We start from the raw sequence: 19,371 nt of genomic DNA on the forward strand, positions 1-19,371 counted from the left end.
TGATGGATGTTGACCAGACTTATTGTGATGGTCATTTTGCAATATATACATATATCCAATTATTATGTTGTACACCTGAAATTAATGTTATATATCAATTATATCTCAATTAAAAATAAGAAAATAAAAAAGATGAAAAAAATTTACTTCAATGGAAACCCAAGGAATCTAGGGCTAATGATGTTGCTGGTGGTTCTCATTAGCTCAGCATCAAAGAGGGGTGACTATTTAGAGTAAATATAGGGGAAAAGTGATGGGATGGTCTTTTATTTGTATATTTCAGTTTTGGAAATACATGTAACTCCCTAGAAAATATGTTCTTCCAAGAGTAATATTATACACCTTATGTTTTAAACATTACAAAACAATCAGCATCCAGTTCAATAGATTCTACAAACGAAATGCCCCAAACACCTATCTTTAGAAAACACACCTGACATACATACATATAGACAGACAGGCATGTATACACACACACATATACTTATTGTGTGTATATATAGCTCCACAGGAGAGCCATTTGCAAACAGATACACAGTAAGTATACATACAGATTTATGCATATAGCCTATAAGCAAATTGCTCTCCTGTGAAGGATGTGGGGGAAACGGCCACATACCACAGTCAGGAGTTCAATCGCTTTTCCCTATGCCAAGAGGGTAATTAATTTGGGTGGATCACCAGATTTAGCACCAACTTGTGGTGCTAATAGACTGTTCCCATGAAAGGTTGTTGGATTTTCTGGATCCATCTGCCACAGTTATGAACATTTCTCTCACTCTGTGTTCAGAAAGAACTCTTCAAGTTGGATTTATAAATAATTCACTTGGCTTTTGTCAGTTTATTCTGTTACTCAACCTCTCTACTGGGTTTTAAAATTTGAAAGCCATGTATTTATGAATACAATAATCTTTCAAGTCTTTATGAGGATACTAATTATAATTTTTTAAAAAGTCTTGTTTCTTATTTTTTTTTCTGTAACCACTAGCTTTTTTTGCTCACATGTGGCCATTCTTTGGTTACAGACTTTCCTCAAATGTCCAGTGATTGATTCTTCTTTGTCTATTCATTATCATAAATGAAGATCTACATGAGTGAGTACTGGTAGCCTAATGAACCACCTCAGGAATTTGTAAGGTCTCACTTTGGATTCCTTTGGGAATCTCCCCTAAGCAGAGGCTGCTGAGAGCAGTGGGCACCTTTGCCCTGGGAGAAATGAAGGAGAAATGAGTTGACTTAAATTCAGAGGAGGAACAGGGTCAGAAGGTTTAGCATTCTCTTTGGTGGAGGGCAATGGCTCTGGGGAGTCAGGGCAGCCCAGCCCGGAATTCAGTCACCCTTATAGCTACACCACAGGGCACCTTGGGGATGTTCCCATGCTGAGCAGGTCCAAGGATGGGGCCAGGGCTCAGGCTCTGCCCTCCCTCTGAGCCCCTGCTGCCCCTGAGCCTGGGATTCTCCCAAAGCTTCTCAATAAAACTGCTTCTTTGCCTGTGCTGATCTGAGGTCTCCTAAATTCGGAATACCCTCTCTGTTAAACTAACTGGTGTCTTCTAGAAATTTCCCAAATTAGACATCTCTTACTGATACTTCTCCTTGTTTTCAGTGAGACTGTGCACTTTTGCTTATTTTTTAAATTTTTTTTACTTTTGCTTATCTTTATACTTATATTGATCATTTCGATGGAATTTGTAGAGGCAATCAAGGTAAACACATGAATTTTTTACAATTTAAAATCTCAAATCATTTAGAAATATATGTCAATGTATGTGTGTGTTTGTGCATATGTATATATACATACACACATATAGGTCATGTGTGTCCAGCATGAAACAAAACATTAACCACGGTAATTGTATGGATTACAAGTTTAAGGATGATTTTCTTCTTTTTACTCATATATCCAAGTTTTCTACTATGGCTATATATGCCCTTTTTTCTTTTTATGGGATGCTGTAAATTTTCTTTTATAACAAATTCACATAACATAAAATTCATCATTTTAAAAGTGTACAATTCACTGGTTTTCAGTATATTCACAAAGGTATGTAACGATCATCACGATCGGTTCTGGATCACGTTCATCACCCCCTAAAACCCCAGATGTGGTAGCAGTCACTCTCATCCCCTCCCTTTCGAGCCCTGGCAACCACTAATCCTTCTGTCTCTATACATTTGTCTATTCTAGGGTTTCACATAAATGGAATTGTACAGTACGTGGCATTTTGTGTGTGACTTCTTTCACTTAGCACAATGCTCTCAAGGTTCATCCTTGTTGCAGCATGCATCAGTACTTCGCTCCCTTTCATGGCTGAATAATATTCCATTGTATGGATATACCACATTTTATTTGTCCATTCATCAGGTGATGGACATTTGGGTTGGTTCTACTTTTTGGCTATCATCAACAATGCTGCTATGAAGTTCAGGTACAAATTGTCTATTCTTTTATAATCTAAAAAAATACCGCTTTAGAAAAATTACAAAAATATCTTTCCAAAGATAGTCAATAACTCAAGCCTTCCCCCCTAAAACATATGGTTTTCCTATACTATTAAAACCTGTCTGGCACCTGCAAATACCTGGACTGAACAAGCAGACATTCTTGCATTAACTGGTAGTCAATGAATAAGCCAAACCTTCTTTTCAACACAGTGAAGGTACATGCGTATGTTAACAATTTCTATGGTATTTACAATCAATTTCAGAACAGTAAATCTTCTTTTCAAGAATATCATCTTAGAATCTATTCCATTCTGTCACATACAACATTCAGAAAACAATACTATGCACTGAATTAAAACCTGCCCGGACTATGAGAAGAGAAAAAAAAGAAAATCTATTTTGCTGCCCACTCATAGAGTGCAACCTTTAGAAAGGGATTATTTCCTTGACATTCTCATCAGGGACTGGCAAAGAAAAGTATATCATGTTATTACAGAGCCTGGAAATGTAATGACTTCCAGGTTGCTAAGCAACGCTGCAATGTTAAAGGCCCCAGTATCTGTGATCTCTAGAGACACTCTCAAATTTCATTAAAACCTGCTCATAACCATTACACAAAAGGTCCACATGGAGTTTATAAACAGGCTTCGTTTCTTGACATAATAATGAAGGAATAAAAAAAAAAGCGAGTGGCATAAAAACTTTTGTGGTACTTAAAATTAAATATTTTAGAGTCCAAACTAATGAAATCTATCATGTTTCTAAGGGTATTTCATAGAAAGCAAGTACGATCTGTTTATAGTAAATAAAAGTATTTAATATCTCGAGAAAATAGACTGTGTAGAACTTCGAGACTTTCTCTGAAGAAAGAATAAATACATCCTGTGTATAAATCCAGGGGGGAAGCAAGGATAATTTGAAATGAAAGTTCCAATCATTACCTGCTTCAAAGAGGGTCATGAGAGTGGCAATAGGAAAGCAAGATGCCACAAGAAATAATTCTCAGGAACACTTTCAAAACATTTCTTTTAGTAATGGTGTTGGAAAAGCTAATCCCTGAAACAAAAAGTTATGGCAGGTCTCAGTAACAATCCCATGTGTACCCCTGGGATACTGGTGTAGGATGTTGGCTCAACACCCTAAGATGCTAATGAGATTTGGTCTTTCCATACTGCCTGTATGGGCCACCTAACCTCCTCAACCATCTCCTGAGGTTCTAGGGAGAAAGAGTGGAAGGAGACTGTGTAGTTTGCTCAGCCTTACTCATCAACCCTGCAAATCAAAATATTAAGATGTCAAAGCAAATGTCTACAGACATAGATCAGGAGGGTCATTTATTATGGTGGTTGACTTTAAAGGCAAATTCTTAAATGCAAACTATGTCTGCAAGTGGGATCATCAAATTTACAAAGTTAAAAGAGTCATTACAGGGGTGCCTGGATGGCTCAGTCGTTAAGCACCTGCCTTCGGCTCAGGTCATGATCCCAGGGTCCTGGGATGGAGCCCCACATCGGGCTCTCTGCTCAGTGGGAAGCCTGCTTCTCCCTCTCCCACTCCCTCCGCTAATGTTCCCTCTCTTTATGTCTCTCTCTGTCAAATAAATCTTTAAAAGAGAGAGAGAGAGAGAGAGAGAGAACGAGTCATTACATGGTGGCAGAGGGTTCTTATTACCCAAATATTTTTCAAAACCCAAGTCCCCATGAACTCCAATTGAGCTGAGAAGCACACATCTTTGGTGCACAAATAAGTTCCCTGATAAATTGATGGGTGGTTTGCTGTCAGGTGTTCACATATGAAAATGCTCACCTGGGCCTAGGCGAAATGTTTTTTTACAAGTCAGCCTACTTGTGATACAGAAATCAACTGTAACATGAAAATCCAATCTTGCAAAACATATGGGATTTCATTAAATTTCACTAATGATTTCATTAAATCATTGCCAGTGATGGTGGAAGAATCACACCCAAAGCCTTTGAAGAGTGAAGGTCTGGCAGAGAGATTGGAGGATCACCAGTGGTAGAAGGGACAAATACCTTCAGGTGTGAAGATAGGACAGACCTTCAAAATGGAATACTAATGTGAATAGCAATGGACCTTAAACAGTGTGGCAAAAACCATTCTAAGACGGTGCTAAGAAGGTTAAATGTGCAAGCTATTACAATGTGCCATCATTCAATTGTGATAATGTGAAAGATGACATACACAGAAAAGTCCAGAATCACTGGTGGAGCCCCATGTGATGGAGTGGAAGGGCCTGGCTACAGGCCTGCTTGGCAGGGCTCAGCTGGAAAATGCGCACGCAGAGCAAGACCAGCCCTTTGCTGACTCTCATGGGAAAGCGAGCACTCTGGGTGGGGTCACCTCTCTCCTGGCTGGAGTCAGGAGGAGTCCCTGAATGCTGCAGGCTCTCTCACAGCCTCACCCATCCTGTCCACCCAGAACAGTCATGCCCTTCATCCTAGTTTACATGGGTCGGTATGCAGAGCCCAGGTCTCTCCCTTCCTCTGGACTGTCATCCCCAAAAGGCTCTGTACAGACCTTTCTTGGGCTCCCTGTTCATCCCTCCTCTTGAACTTCATGCACTGTGTCCTTTGGCGAGTCACCAGCAAAATCTCTTGTATCTTCATCTCTTCCCAGGATGTTCCCTTCGTTTTGTTGCTCTAACTGAAACCAGGCTTTTCCCTCAGAATGCTGCTTCCCCTGCCAGTGTCTCTTGCACGCCTTGAACCACTGGGCCTGGAGGTGGCTCCTTGGTTCTCACTGATGCTTGCTAACCATTCTCCATCCCTTCTCCATCCCCCCTTCCTCAGCTTTAAATCTCACGTCACCAGACAATGCCATCTGCTACTCTTCCCTGTTGCAATTACAGGATCAGTTGGTCCCTAGCTCACTGTCCTTGTCCTCGACAGCACTCCTGTCACAGTGCTAGGCAATATCAACATCCATAGACAGGATCATTCTAGCACTACTCAGTTCTTTGGCTTTCCACCCAATGACCTTGGACCCCTTCCCACTCTCACTCCTATGGTTTTACCCTAGACCTGGTCATTACCATTAATTGCAGCCCTCCAGAATCCACATGGTAAGCATCCCACACTCTGGTCACCACCTCCCCACCATTCCCCCCTCCAGTCCAGACCTCTCCTACTTGGAATTCCAAATCTATGGATCCAACAGCCAACCAGCACTCCCACTTGGTTGTCTGACTGACAGCTCACATAGAACCTATCCCAAAGCGAGCTCCTGATTTCCCCACTCTCCCCCAAAACCAGCTCCCCCTGAGTTCTGGCCATCCAGGGTTTAGCTTAGACCAAAATTGGAATCACCTTTGACTATTCCTTTTGTCTTGACCTATCTATATCCAATCTGTTGGAAGTAGATGTAGAACTACTGGTTCTACTTTCCAAAATCTGTCCAAAATATAAACACTGCAAGCCATGATCAGGACTCTCCTGGACTGCAGTAGACCTTTCCTGGCCACGTTATCTCAAGTTGCAAACGTCCCGCTCTATTTCTTCCCTGCTATACTTTTCTTCTTAGTGTTTTTACTGCCTAAAATATAACATATCTATATTTACATCTATGTGGCTACCATCTCTCCCAGGAAGCTCCACTGGAGCCGAGATTTTTGTCTGTGTTGTTCACTGCTGCATCCTCAGCCTTTAGAACTCTGTCTGCCACAGAGTAGGCACTTTTAATAACTACTTGCTGCGTGGTTACTCAGTGAAGACCTTTTCTGCACAGTGTCACAAAAGACTAAGTAGTAACTCATTATAAGAATGCCTTTATAATTTGTTAAAAGACAAAATCAATTCACTTTAATAAATTTTAGTTTTATTTTTTTGAGATCAAGTCCCACCACACATCCTATCATTATTTACCACAATTGTTAGGTGGCTAGTTTACATGAATTTACACTAAGTGGTTATTTTTCCAGTATCACTTGTTCTGGAACAAAAAGAAACTCCTGTGTTACAAAATCATATGCCTAAACTTGGTTAAGTACTTCTGTTGATCAATTACCCCCTCAAGGAAGACAAGGTCATAATATACTTTTAAATTCAAGTTATCTAAAAGCTACAATTTAAAGTACTCACTCAGGGGTGCCTGGGTGGCTCAGTAGGTTATCTGACTCTTGATTTCGGCTCAGGTCATGATCTCAGGGTTGTGAGATCGAGCCCTGCATCAGGCTCTGTGCTTTGCATGGAACCTGCTTAAGATTCTTCCTCTCTCTCTACCCCACTCCCCCCCCCAAAAAATAAATAAATAAAAATTAAAATAAATAAAATACTCCCTCAGATATTTAAAATATCAACTGAAAAACATTTTTTTAATCTTTAGCTTTTTCTATGATTATTTAAACACTGAAAACCTGAAACCAAATTCTCGTTCTTTGTTATATACAGTGTATCTACTTGAAAACAATCTTTTTAAGGAAAGAAACATATTCCTATGAATAGAATGCAGATATTAACTAATATTTCCTTCAACCAGCAGAATTCATTTCTTAAAATTAACATAGATTATATAAAGGAAAATTATATGTAAAATAATTTTAAAAATTAAAAAATTAGAAATATTTAATGTAGGTGTTCTTAAGGGAAGGACCCTCAGAACAATTTTCTTTGCTGTCCACATCCACAAGGAGGTATTTTTCAAACATGTTCAACCTAATACTTAACATGCTTTGAATGCTCATTATTTTGAGACGGTTTCGTTAAAAGCTCATCGTTAAGGAAATCCCACATAACCAAGAGAATCTGCAGCGTTCTGCACAGCAACAATTGCACAGCGGGGTTGCTGATGGTCAGAATGATCACTAAAAATCAGGAAAACTCCAGAGTGAGCCATAATCACTACAGTTTGAACCAGATAATAAGTCCCTATAAATAGGAATATTCAAGGTTTGAATAAATAAATGACCCTTCAGAGTAAGCTGCTTTTTTGTTTCTTTTTCCTTATTTTTTTCTTCCCTGGCTGTTAGGAGGCTACAGAACATAAAACAATTCCAAGGACTCTTAGCTTTTTACTTACAATTCACACTGGGTGCATTCTCAGGGAATTAATATTGTAGAAGGAAGCAGCATCTCTGACAGGTCTTCCCTCTTTCTGAGAGATAGTCTACCTGTTGCCAAGGACAGCAGCTTGGTCCTTTCCACACTTCAAATGGTCTCTCTCTCTCATGCTTACAAATCACCTATTTCTTTTGCTCCATGAACATCATCCCATTTATATAGTTTTTACCCCTTGGTTTAAAAAGTTGTGGGGAATATAGATATTCGCAGAGTGCCAAAGGATCTCTCCAAGGATTACTTTGTAATTGCACCGGGAAACATCTCTGCAAGATGGAGAGGTGTGGCACACAGTCCCTTTTAAATAAGCAATTAAACTTCTCCCACAAGTGGGGAAGCCCAGCATCGTATGCTTCCTATGGGATACAACATGAGGGGTCATTGCCAGTGAGATATTCTCACCAAAAATGTCATGAAGAAACAATCATATGTTCCGGAATATTGAACATTCTACCAGTCAACTAACTCAGGCTCTTTAGAAAGTTAATTTCCTAGGGGAAAAAAACAAAAAGCGAAAGACTCTTCTAGATTAAAAGAGACAAAGGGGTGCCTGGCTGGCTCATTGGAGGAGCATGTGATTCTTGATCTTGGGGTTGTGTTGTCTGAGCCCCACGTTGGGGGAGAGATTACTTAGAGAGTGTGTGCACATGTGAGTGAGAAAGAGACTAAAAAAAAAAAAAATTAAATTCAGTGATTCAGTGTCTGAGCCTTGACTACAATATGGTTCTTTTTTTAAAAAAAGAATTATTTATTTATTTATTTGAGAGAGAGTTGGGGGAAGGGCAGAGGGAGAGAGAATTCTTAAGCAGACTCCTCGATGAGCTTGGAGCCCAGTGCAATTTCAACACACTGAGAGATCATGACCTGAGCCAAAATCAAGAGTCTGATGCTCAACTGACTGAGCCACCCAGGTGCCCCGACAATTATATGGTTCTAAAAAAAAAAAGGCTATGAAAGCCATTTTTTTACAACTAGGAAAATATGAACTGGAGATTATCAATATTATGAAACTGTTATTTTCTTGGGTGTGATAATGTTGATGTTGTCAGGGGCCAAGTGTCATGATGCTTTTACAGTCACATAATTCAGAAAACACAGATACAGAGATATAGTATGGTAAAATAGTAACAATTCTGATAACAATTCTTGATTACACTGGTGTTCATTGTACTGTTCTTTCAACTTTTCTGTGGTTTTGAGACTTTTGTGATAAAAAGGGGGGTAAAAGTACCATCAATGGCAATCTCTTTAGAGAAAGTAGGGAACAATGTTTTTCCCAGAAGAATTTGAGGAAGTGGGCAGGGGAGATGAACCTTTTGAGGAAAAGTCAAAACAGAAGGAAAATTATGTTGTCTAGGGGACATAAACAGATTGTGAAAGAGGCCAGGAAGGTGAGCAGCCTCGTCCTGAGGAGCCTTCACGTGGGAAGGGAAGGAGGGAGCAGGTGCACATAGGGGAAGATGAAGGAAATGTGGGGGAAGATGAGACATGTTCAAAGTGGATTTTAAGGAAGATTCTCTGTTACATGCACATCCTGAAGAAACCTATGGCAAAGAGCTATATGCTCCCTCAGGGTCCTGAAAGGGATGGTTGTTGCACAGCAAGACAGAAGTCTCTGTCCTAAGAGGGACTGGCTATCAAGGACTCTATTCCACTGGCTGTTTGCTCCCAGAGCCTGTCTTGCTCAAATGCTCAGGAATGTTTGCTCAGGGAATTAAGTAAAAATTCTAGCCAAGATATTGCTTTTCTTTGTTGGAAAGGAACAACTCAGTCATCCAGAGAGTTCCCAATTACCTTGCAACTCTCTGGCAATCACTGGTGGAGAATGCTTGTCCAGCATAACTACAAATGGATGTGTATGGATTCAGGGGAAGATCCCCCTTGCAAACCTAGAAGAGCATCCCTCAGAGTTTCAGAAAAACCTTCTAAGTGATCAGATTTCCACGAAAATTGATTACATTTACTTTTTACTCATTTGGGTGCATGGCATTTCTCTTAAAAATTTCACTGGCTTCACTACAATCTTCTTTTTTTTTTTCCCTTTAATAAAGCAAGGACAGAAGATGTTATCACGAGAAAAATAAGCTAGGAGATCCTACACTGTTGGTGGGAATGCAGGCCGGTGCAACCACTCTGGAAAACAGTATGGACGTTCCTCAAAAAGTTGAAAATAGAGCCACCATATGATCCAGCAATTGCACTACTGGGTATTTACCCCAAAGATACAAATGTAGGATCCGAAGGGGTACGAGCACCCCGATGTTTATAGCAGCAATGTCCACAATAGCCAAACTGTGGAAGAGCCAAGATGTCCATCGACAGATGAATGGATAACAAAGATGTGGTATATATATAAAATGGAATATTATGCAGCCATCAAAAGGAATGAAAGCTTGTCATTTGCAACGACGTAGATGGAACTAGAGAGTGTTATGCTAGCGAAATAAGTCAACCAGAGAGAAAGACATGTGTCATATAACCTCACTGATATGAGGAATTCTTAATCTCAGGAAACAAAGTGAGGGTTGCTGAAGTGGTGGGGGGTGGGAGGGATGGGTAGCTGGGTGATAGACATTGGGGAGGGTATGTGCTATGGTGAGTGCTGTGAATTGTGCAAGACTGTTGAATCACAGATCTGTACCTCTGAAACAAATAATGCAATATATGTTAAGAAAAAAAAAGAAGAAGAAGCTAGCAGGAGGGGAAGAATGAAGGGGGGGAAATCGGAGGGTGAGACGAACCATGAGAGACGATGGACTCTGAAAAACAAACCGAGGGTTCTAGAGGGGAGGGGGGTGGGAGGATGGGTTAGCCTGGTGATGGGTATTAAAGAGGGCATGTTCTGCATGGAGCACTGGGTGTTATGCACAAACAATGAATCCTGGAACACTACATCAAAAACTAATGATGTAACATATGGTGATTAACATAATAAAAAAATTTTAAAAATAAAGAAAAATAAGCTAGGAGAGAGAAAGGAACCATTTGGCCTTTCTGTTACACCTCAAGAAACAGTTCTTTACTTTTCTAATAGAAATGAGGTCCTTTCTGATCCTAAATCTACAGCTCATCCTGGTCCTAAAATAGAAAAAGAATGGCTGCAGAATTTCCAGTTTCTTCATGTGGTCTCCTCAAAGCTTTAAAGACCCTGTACATGAAGAGGTGCTGTCACACTGATTTTTAGCACCCGAGCAGCTCTCTTCCCACACTGGAATGAAAGGACCAGGGCATGTACATGAGAATTTGGAAAGAAAATGATGGTGAGCGCAGGGAGATTTTCTGAAAGTCGTAGGGTATAGGGGCTCCAAGAGATAGATATTTGTAATAATCTTCAATACTAACCCTCTTCAGAGAGCGATCCCGAATAACACTCCTACCACCTCTGCTGCATCAGGTAGACAGGTGGGCAGGTGTTAGACACATCAAGCATCTCACCATCACCCTCCCATGGATCACTTCTCTGCTTTCATAAAGTAGTCAATAGTTTATGTTTAAGCCATTTTTAAGAGAATAAGTCTGTGGTGGTTTACGTGTAGTTGGTATTTCGAGTGTCGGAATAAGCTAGCTTTAATTAAGTGACGAGTAGCTAATCTATAATCATTACCCTGGGAAAACTCCCACTGATACCAAGTTTAAGGGATAGGTAAACATGGCAGCGCCTTGAAAGATTCCATCACATTTTTAAAGCCAGAGCACAAAGTATAATTATAAAACCTCCCAACTTTCTGGTAAATTACAATAGATAATTAAATTCTTAGGTCTGTTCAACATTTTCTGGCTGTTCTAAATACAGACTAAATAAGGAAGAGCACCCTAGGGGCAGAACATATCCCACCTCCATTAGCACAAATTAAACATTCTATGTCTTGAATCAGTTATTGAAAATTGTGATTTTTATAAAGTCATTGTCACAAGCTTGGGACTATAAACAGATATTTCAAGAATCCAGGCCTTTCGTGGGACTCACTGGAGGGGATCTGCCATGGTATGCCCCAAGACAGCAATCTGATGGCGGTGGCTTACCTGTCGCTGATATGTTTATTACCTGGCCTTGTAAACTATGGGGCCACATGTGTTTTGAGGTCCCTCTCTGGATGAAACCAGCAAGCTCGCTCAGCTTTAGGGAAGGGAGGGTATTCCTTTATCAGGGCTTAAAAAGAGATAGCCCCACAGCATAGGGCCTTCTTTTTAGAAGTCCTCCTGGAGGGAGTAGGCACTCAGTGAATATCCTTTGAGGAAGAGCCTCAGGAGCTTGTCTTCTTAACTCCTTCCAATCAGGAGCCTGCACCTATCAGTCCTCCTCAATCCAATTACTGACAGCAGGTAATTAATCTAGAAGGGTCTCTGCTTCTCTGTCATATCTTGTTCCTCTAGTCATGTGAGGTGAGATGAGCCTGAAAGGCTGGCCTCCTGAAGGCCACAGGAAAGCTATGCTTACATTGCTGGATCTTTTGAGTTTCTGTCCTCCACATATCTGCCTATCCGATCTCATCCACTCCACAGAAACTTGGCAGGGATACGTGGAGGAGACTGGGACAGCGGACTGTGGGCTAACTACATGCCCTATGACGTCCCTCTCAGTCGGACATATGCATCCCTAAAGCACTAAAGTGAGCTCACAATACACACTGTGAACGGTGAAAATGAACAACTGCCAATAACAAAAGCAGAGATTTTATAGATATTCCTTACTCAGCTCATTGGAGACCTATTACACACTTATTACATGCCAGCTACTATGATAAAGTTATTCCCCAGTACAGATAATTGGAATTCAATTAGATGCTGCCACTGCCCTTTTGTTTCAGAGGCCAGAATTTCCTAATTCCAGAAAATAGTGTCCCAACTCCAAAGGCTACTAAAATTGCTACTGGAACGGTCTGATCTTTCTTGGCCCTTTTCTTATGTCTTCCATTCTAGCTCCATAAATCTCAGATCCTTTGCTCAGGATGTATTTCCTCCTTTCCATGTGTGGACGACCTTGCCAACTTCATCCCTAAAGGGTTTGTTCCTGTGGAACCTCGCTGGCCCCTCCACTATAGCACGGATTGCATTCTGCTTTGCAATGAAGCTGGGTGTTTTTCTCTCGCGAGAATCGGGAGCAGGAAGATGATGTGTTACTGTCCTAGTATCCTCGGTGCCACACTGGCACATAGAAAGAATTCTATGACTTGTTTTTCCATGAATGAAAGAATAAATCTCTCAAGTACTTTCCAGATCAAAATTTGGCCAAAGTCAGCTTGATGAGTACCCATAGAGTCCATGTCAGTAATGGGCAGCAGTGGCTAGGCGGCCAGCTACTTGGAAAGGGCACAGGCAAGGGGCAATCCAACTTGGTATCAGCTCCTCCGTCTCCTACTTGGTGGCCTTGGGAACATTACTTAAGTTCTCTGAGTCTTAGTTTTGAACTGTGTAAAACAGGAATGATCTGTGGGGCTGACCTCTAGAGTTGCTGTTAAATGAGACAATGTACCAAAAAGTACTCAATGCAGGCACTAGCACAGTTATAAACATCTGCTGACCACCTTTTATGGATCAGACACTGTAACGTGATAAAGATACGGAAGCAGGTGAACAAGACCACAACACTACCCTGGTAATATGCAGATGAGAACAGAAAGTAAGCCAACGGTTAGAAAAATGGTTGCCACAGAGGTAAGGACAGGGAGCAGTGGGACAGACAGGAGGAAGGACTAAATCACTCTTGGAGTGGGTGCTGGCATTATACAATTCTGAATAATCTGCTGCCATTTCTCTCTGAATGTACTGAACTCAGTGTTAAGTGTGAACAGAATTGAGTTTCAGACTCCACCCCCAAATTACTAGAACTCATATAGCAATTCAGTAATGTGGCAGGATACAAAATCAATGCACAGAAATCAGTTGCTTTCTTATACACTAACAATGCAACTGTAGAAAGTAAAAATTAGAGAAACGATTCCATTTACAATAGCACCAAAAACCATAAGATACCTCAGAATAAACCTAACCAATGAGGGAAATGATCTATACTCTAGGAACTATAGAACACTCATGAAAGAAACTGAAGAAGACCCACAAAAGATGGAAAAACATCCCATGCTCATGGATTGGAAGAATAAACATTGTTAAAAGTCTATGCTACCCAGAGCAATCTATACCTTCAATGCCATCCTGATCAAAATTCCAATGACATTTTTCAAAGTGCTAGAACAAACAATCCTAAAATCTGTACAGAATCAAAAAAGACCCTGAATTGCCAAGGAAATGTTGAAAAAGAAAAACAGCTGGGGGCATCACCGGAGAAAAGGGAGCCCTCCTACACTGTTGGTGGGAATGCAAGCTGGTGCAATCACTCTGGAAAACAGTAAGGAGGTTCCTCAAACAGTTGAAAATAGAGCTACCATATGATCCAGCAATTGCACTACTGGGTATTTACCCCAAAGATACAAATGTAGGGATCCGAAGGGGTACATGCACCCCGATGTTTATAGCAGCAATGTCCACAATAGCCAAACTGTGGAAAGAGCCAAGATGTCCATCGACAGATGAATGGATAACGAAGATGTGGTATATATATAAAATGGAATATTATGCAGCCATCAAAAGGAATGAGAGCTTGCCATTTGCAACGACGTGGATGGAACTAGAGGGTGTTATGCTGAGCGAAATAAGTCAATCAGAGAGAAAGACATGTGTCATATGACCTCACTGATATGAGGAATTCTTAATCTCAGGAAACAAACTGAGGGTTGCTGGAGCGGGGGTGGAGTGGGAGGGATGGGGTGGCTGGGTGACAGACATTGGGGAGGGTATGTGCTATGGTGAGTGCTGTGAATTGTGTAAGACTGTTGAATCACAGATCTGTACCTCTGAAACAAATAATGCAAGATATGTTAAGAAAAAAAAAAAAGAAGATAGCAGGAGGGGAAGAATGAAGGGGAGGAAATCGGAGGGGGAGACAAACCATGAGAGACAACGGACTCTAAAAAACAAACTGAGGGTTCTAGACAGGTGGGGGGTGGGGGGATGGGTTAGCCTGGTGATGAGTATTAAAGAGGGCACGTTCTCTGTGGAGCACTGGGTGTTATGCACAAACAATGAATCATGGAACAGTACATCAAAAACTAATGATGTAATGTAACGTGATTAACATAACAATAAAAAATTTAAAGAAAAAAATAAAACGTTATTCCACTAAAAAAAAAAAAAAAGCTGGGGGCATCACGTTGTCCAATATCAAGCTATATTACAAAGCAGTGATCACCAAGACAGCATGGTACTGGCACAAAAACAGACATACAGACCAATGGAACAGAATAGAGAGCCCAGATATGGACCCTCAACTCTATGGTCAAATAATCTTCGACAAAGCAGGAAAAAATATGCAATGAAAAAAAGACAGTCTCTCCAGTAAATGGTGCTAGGAAAATTGGACAGCTATATACAGAAGAATGAAACTCGACCATTCTCTAACACCACACACAAAGATAAACTCTAAATGGATGAAAGACCTCAATGTGAGACAGGAATCCATCAAAATCCTAGACGAGAACATAGGCAGTAACCTCTTTGACATCAGCCACAGCAGCTTCTTTCAAGATTCATCTCCAAAGGCTAGTGAAACAAAAGCAAAAATGAACTTTTGGGACTTCATCAAGATAAAAAGCTTCTGCACAGCAAAGGAAACAGTCAACAAAACAAAGAGGCAACTCACAGAATGGGAGAAGATATTTGCAAATGACACTACAGATAAAGGGCTGGTATCCAAGATCTATAAAGAACTTCTCAAACTCAACACCCAAAAAACAAATAATCAAGTCAAAAAATGGGCAGAAGACATGAACAGACACTTCTCCACAGAAGACATACAAATGGTTAACAGACACATGAAAAAATGTTCATCATCATTAGCCATCAGGGAAATTCAAATCAAAACCACATTAAGATACCACCTTACACCAGTTAGAATGGCAAAAATTGACAAGGCAAGAAACAACAAATGTTGGAGAGGTTGTGGAGAAATGGGAACCCTCTTACACTGTTGGTGGGAATGGAAGTTGGTACAGCCACTTTGGAAAACAGTGTGGAGGTGCCTCAAAAAATTAAAAATAGAGCTACCCTATGACCCAGCAATTGCACTACTGGGTATTTACCCCAAAGACACAGATTTAGTGAAAAGAAGGGCCATGTGCACCCCAATGTTCATAGCAGCAATGTCTGCAATAGCCAAACTGTGGAAAGAGCCAAGATGCCCTTCAACAGATGAATGGATAAAGAAGATGTGGTCCATATATACAATGGAATATTACTCAGCCATCAGAAAGGATGAATACCCAACTTTTACATCAACATGGATGGGACTGGAGGAGATGATGCTAAGTGAAATAAGTCAAGCAGAGAAAGTCAATTATCATATAGTTTCACTTATTTGTGGAACATAAGGGATAGCATGGAGGACATTAGGAGAAGAAAGGGAAAAATGAAGGGGGAGGAAATCGGAGGGGGAGATGAACCACGAGAGACTATGGACTCTGAGAAACAAACTGAGGGTTTTAGAGGGGATGGGGGTGGGGGGATGGGTTAGCCCGGTGATGGGTATTAAGGAGGGCATGTACTGCATGGAGCACTGGGTGTTATACGAAAACAATGAAGCATGGATCACCACATCAAAAACTAATGATGTATTGTATGTGACAACATAACATAATAAAATTAAATTAAAAAAAAAAGAACTGAGTTTCAGGATAGGCAAGTTCCAGGCCTCAGCTGAGCTGAATGGGCCTCAGAATCCCTGACTGTGTTTTACACAACTTGAACCCACCACTGACTGACCCAGGGTAATTTAGAAAGCTTTGGGAGATTTTAAAACATGCCTCACAGATGGCTGGCCTGCAAACATGGTGGGCATTCCTGCGTAGCTAAGTCAGAGACATCAGGGTGACAGTGACTTGCAGAGCTTTCCTCTATGAGATGGTACAACTTGGGATAGGACTCTTGGGACTGTCCAGGCTGTTTTTCTTGTTAAGCAAACAGTCCTCATAACTTCACCGTTGAACATCTTTGTATCTTGTTTTCTAAATGAAAAGAAAGAAAACTCCGGGAAAAGTTCCATGGTTCCTTGGAGGAATGGCTAACTCCAGGGCTGCTGCAGAAAAAAGGTAGAAGATGAACCTGGAATATCATGTTATGATGGAAAGTGCTCAATAGAGAGCCCAGAAATAAACCCACACTTACATGATCAGTTAATCTACAACAAAGGAGGCAAGAATATACAATGAAGGAAAGACAGTCTCTTCAGTAAATGGTGCTGGGAAAACTGGACAGCTACATGTGTAAGAATGAAATTGGGCCATTTTCTTACACCATACCCAAAATAAACGGATTCAGGACCTACATGTGAGACCTAAAACCATAAAAATCCTAGAAGAAAACACATGCAATAATGTCTCTGACATCAGCTATAGCAACATTTTTCTAGATGTCTCCTGAGGCAGGGGAAACAAAAGCAAAGATACACTATTAGGACACCACCAAACTAAAAAGCTTTTGCAGAGCAAAGGAAACCATCAACAAAACAAAAAGGCAATCTATTAAATGAGAGAAGATATTTGCAAGTGATACATTCGATAAGAGGGTAATATCCAATATATTTAAAGAAGTCACACAACTCAACACCAAAAAACCAATTTGATGAAAAAATGAGCAAAGGACCTCAACAGATATTTTTCCAAAGAAGACACACAGATGCCCAACCATACAAGTAAAGATGCTCAACATCACTCATCAACAGGGAAATGCAAGTCAAAACCACAATGAGACACCACCTCACACCTGTCACAATGGTTAGAATCAAAAAGACAAAAAATAAGTTTTGGTGATGAGGTAGAGAAAAGGGAACCCCAACCTCTTGTGCACGTTGGATGTCAACTGGTATAGCCACTGTGGAAAACAATATGGAGGTCCTTGAAAAAATGAGAAATACCATATGATCCAGTAATTCCACTACTGGGTATTTAACCAAAGAAAAGGAAAACACTAATTTGAAAAAGATAACAGCAGAACATTCTGAATAATTTTATGCTCATAAATTCTGAAACTAGAAGAAATGGACAAATTCTTTAAAAAGTAACAAAACTCAGCTAAGGTAAACACCTTAACAGTCCTATAATCATTAAAGAAATTGAATTCATAATTTAAAAATTCCCAAAAAGCAATCTCCTGGCCTAAATGATTTCACTGGAGAATTCTACCAAATATTTAATACCAATTGCAGCCAATTATTTATAATAGCCAAGATACAGAAGCAACCTAAGCATCCATTGATAGATGAATGGATAAAGAAGATGTATGTGTCTGTGCATGTGTGTTTGTATATATATGCATACACACTATGAATATACAATGAAATATATATATGCAATATATACATATTTATACAAATATATATACTCTGCCATAGAAAGAATGAAATCTTGCCATTTGCAACAGCATGGATGGACCTAGAGAGTATTATGTTAAGCAAAATAAGTCAGACAGAGAAAGAAAACTACCACATGATTTTACTTATATGTGGACTCTACAACACACAATAAACAAAAACAGAAACAAACTCAAATATAGAGAACAAACTGGTAATGGCCAGGGGGAAGAGGGGTGGGGGTGGGCGAAATAGCTGAAGGGGTTTAAGAAGTACCAACTTCCATTTATAAAATAAATGCATCACAGGGATGAAAAGTACAACATAGGGAATATAGGCAATAATTTTAAAAAACTTTGTACGGTGACAGAACCACATTTATTGTGGTGAACACTGTAATGTATAGAAGGAATTGTTGAATCGCTATGTTGTACACCTGAAACTAATCATAACATTGTCAACACTTCAATTACAAAAAGAGAATACACACGTGATTACAAAAAGAAAAAAGATGGAAGTGCTCAAAAAAAAATGATGGGGGCATGTCAAAAGACACAGTCCCCCCAGAAGAGGTTCTCACTGGCCACATAATAGAAAGCAGTGGATTACAACACACTGAAAAAAAGAAAATGCCATGAGTCTATTGGATAATAATAAAAAGACAAAAAAAAAAATAAGTGGAGCAGAAAAGGTAGAAACCACCCAAATGTCCATCAACAGATGGAAAGATAAATAAAATGTGGTCTATACACACAATGGAACATTTTTCAACCTTAAAAAGGAAGGAAATTCTGGCACAGGTTACACCATGGATGAACCCCAAAGATACTACACGAAGTGAAATAAGCCAGACATAAAAGGGCAAATATTGTATGCTTCCACTTATAGGAGGGACTGAGAGTAGACAAATTTATGGAGACAGAAATTAGAATGCACACAATACCACTGAACTGTATAATTAAAACTGGTTGAGATGGTAAATTTTATGTTATATATATAAATAATATTTATATATAATATACATTATATATTGTCTTATATATAAACATATATGTTATATATACAATAATATATATTACCTCAATTAAAAAATGAAAAAGGATGAGCAGTATCAGAAACAACTTCTGTTTTTACATATACAGGTCAAAGTCACTTGGATTTAACTTTCTTCCCCAAACAGAATCTAATTGGCCCTATAGGTGGCATGTCAGAAACTGTAAAGAAATCATTTCAGGGTAAATCTCTATCTCTCTTCTAATCTGTCACCCATAACCTGCCCTATAGATTTAGCTGGGTCACGCACTACAGTTGTCTACCAACTGGCACAAAAGTTGTCTTGAATATAAGTCTCTGGGGGCATCCGTAGCCTCCACTGCCAACGGACTCCTCAAGATATCTGTATCTAGAGGTAAACACAGACTGACAAGCCAGAACATGACATAGACGAATGGGACC

At 39.9% G+C, this 19,371-nt stretch overlaps 1 protein-coding gene across 6 annotated transcripts in view; it reads right to left on the reverse strand.

Annotated features, from left to right (window-relative positions):
- ULK4 (unc-51 like kinase 4) overlaps window positions 1–19,371 on the reverse strand; it is a 604,302-nt gene that overhangs the window by 100,729 nt on the left and 484,202 nt on the right. The gene's annotated exons all lie outside the window — the stretch shown is intronic.

Source organism: Zalophus californianus, chromosome 1 (genome assembly GCF_009762305.2).
Source record: "Zalophus californianus isolate mZalCal1 chromosome 1, mZalCal1.pri.v2, whole genome shotgun sequence".
NCBI classification, from domain to species: domain Eukaryota; kingdom Metazoa; phylum Chordata; class Mammalia; order Carnivora; family Otariidae; genus Zalophus; species Zalophus californianus.